Source organism: Photinus pyralis, unplaced genomic scaffold (genome assembly GCF_008802855.1).
Source record: "Photinus pyralis isolate 1611_PpyrPB1 unplaced genomic scaffold, Ppyr1.3 Ppyr1.4_LG6, whole genome shotgun sequence".
Taxonomy (NCBI): domain Eukaryota; kingdom Metazoa; phylum Arthropoda; class Insecta; order Coleoptera; family Lampyridae; genus Photinus; species Photinus pyralis.
Genome location: NW_022170663.1, coordinates 41,011,034 through 41,013,380, shown reverse-complemented (window position 1 = coordinate 41,013,380; position 2,347 = coordinate 41,011,034). Strand labels below are relative to the sequence as shown.

General features: G+C 40.4%; 1 long non-coding RNA gene across 2 annotated transcripts; it reads right to left on the bottom strand.

The window, feature by feature from the left end:
* Window positions 1–685: 685 nt before the first annotated feature.
* LOC116175200 lies at window positions 686–2,118 on the bottom strand. Of its 2 annotated transcripts, none has more exons than XR_004146267.1 (5): window positions 1,977–2,118; window positions 1,830–1,924; window positions 1,499–1,787; window positions 1,296–1,435; window positions 686–1,245 (listed from the first exon to the last, which is right to left on the bottom strand). It is a non-coding gene; the product is annotated as an uncharacterized LOC116175200 (long non-coding RNA). The 2 variants fall into 2 exon arrangements; XR_004146266.1 differs by having other exon boundaries at window positions 687–1,245; window positions 1,499–1,770.
* Window positions 2,119–2,347: the final 229 nt, after the last annotated feature.

Here is a 2,347-nt window from a genome sequence, read left to right as displayed (position 1 = left end):
TATCTAATATTAATCTCCTATCAGAGCCTACTACGTCCTCTGAGTTAGAGTGTATGGATACGGAGACGAGAGGGTCAAAACGCAAGACCTCTCTTGCTAAATCCCGGTCTAGGGAGTCAAGTGTTACATCTGTGGATGAAGATAAAGTGACCGAGGCCAAGCAAGAGAGGAAGAGGAAGCCGGGGTGGCCGAAAGGCAAACCTAGAAAGCCCCATAATTCGGGGTCAAGAGGGTCATGTACAAATTAATTGTGATACCATCTGTGATATTTTACCCTTACTTGTTAATTGTTGTTCTAGTCCCATATACATTGTCGTTTGTCATTTATTTATATGTTATTAATTTATTTATATTTACGAGCATTTTTAACTGTTGAACGCTATAAACGTCTAAAGTTCGAGATGTACAACTGTATTATACAGTGGAATTGTAGGGGACTTATGAAAAGACATACGGACCTAAAAATGCTCTTACATGATTTGAATCCTATGTGCGTGTGTGTTCAAGAAACACATTTACGGGTACGTCAACCATATTCTTTACGAGGATATGACTTGATCCGAAAGGATTATACAGACGGTCAAAGAGCATCGGGTGGGGTTGCTATTTTCATTAGAAATGGAGTGTACTTTGAACCACTAGCATTAAGGACTAGACTCCAGGCAGTCGCCATCAGAATAAATACGCCAATGAAGATCACACTATGTAATATTTACCTTCCAGATCAGGATTGGGATATTGAGGATCTTGAGACGGTTATCGAACAACTACCTGCACCATTTGTTGTGACAGGGGACTTTAACGTGCATAATTTCCTGTGGGGTTCTTCGAAAAATGATGCTAAAGGACGTATTGTTGAGAACTGGTTAAATAGAGATAACGTGGCCCTCCTTAATACAGGATCGGCTACGTATCATAATGCTCGATCGAATACATTCGACGCTATTGATCTGACCCTGGTTTCACCCATATTGATGACTAAACTGACGTGGAGAGTGATTGATGACCTGCACAACAGCGATCACTTCCCCATAATTATTGAAACGGACACGATTATGCCGCAAAAGACCGTAGCTAGACGATTTCTAGCCCATAAAGCCAATTGGGTGCTGTTTCGAGAAAGTCTTCGGGTTCCAGCAAATGTAAGTGTTCAAACTATGACGGCGTCAATACTAAATGCGGCAGAACTTAGCATACCAAAATCGGGAGACAAACCTATTAAAAGACCTCTTCCGTGGTGGAATCCTGAAATTAAAGAAGCGGTGAAAAATAAAAAATAGGCATTCAGAAACTACCAACGGCATCCCACAGTTGAAAATCACATTGGGTTTAAACGAGCCAGAGCCATCAGCAGACGTATCGTACTGGAGAGCAAGCGGAAAAGTTGGAATGAGTACACATCAAGTATCACAACAAGAACTGATATGAACAGTACCTGGAAAAAAATCAAAGCAATTAATGGAAATTATAAAAGCTCAATAATTCAATCGATACAAACCTCCCAAAATATAACTACTGAAGATTCCCTTGAGATCGCGAACACGTTGGCCAATCATTTTGCTAATATGAGTAGTTCTGCTAACTACCCAGATATCTTCTCTCAAACAAAAAATGAAAGGGAAACCGATTTATGTTTTGCTACAGCACGTCACCTAGAATATAATGCACCATTTATATTAAAAGAAATGGAGTTTGCGCTTCGACATTGCAAAAAAAAAACAGCACCCGGGCGCGATTGCATCTCCAATGAAATGCTCATTAATCTCACACCTGAAATGACAAGAGCTCTACTACAGTTATATAATCAGCTATGGGATGAAGGTACTTACCCGGATGAATGGAAGGAGGCGGTGGTTATACCGGTCCGTAAACCTGGAAAAACTCCTTTAGATCCTGCCAGCTATCGTCCAATAAGCCTTACGTGCTGTATGGGAAAATTATTTGAAATAATAATTAATAATAGGCTGCAATGGTACCTTGAAAAAAACAACCTGTATGTACCGTGTCAGGCTGGTTTTAGGAAAAATCGATCCACCACCGATCACCTTCTCCTATTGGAACAAGCTATACAGGAAGCTTTTCGTAAAAGGGAACACTTAGTTGCCATCTTTTTTGACATCAAGGGTGTATACGATATGACCTGGAGACATGGTATTCTTGAAAAAATCCATAACCTAAATTTAAGAGGCAACCTACCGCTTTTAATAAAATCCTTTCTATCTGCCCGGCGTTTTCGTGTGAAGGTCCAAGATAAGTTCTCTGAACTTAAGATCCAGGAAAATGGAGTACCTCAAGGGTCCACCCTTAGCTGCACGCTGTTTGCAATGGCCATCAACGATATTACTAT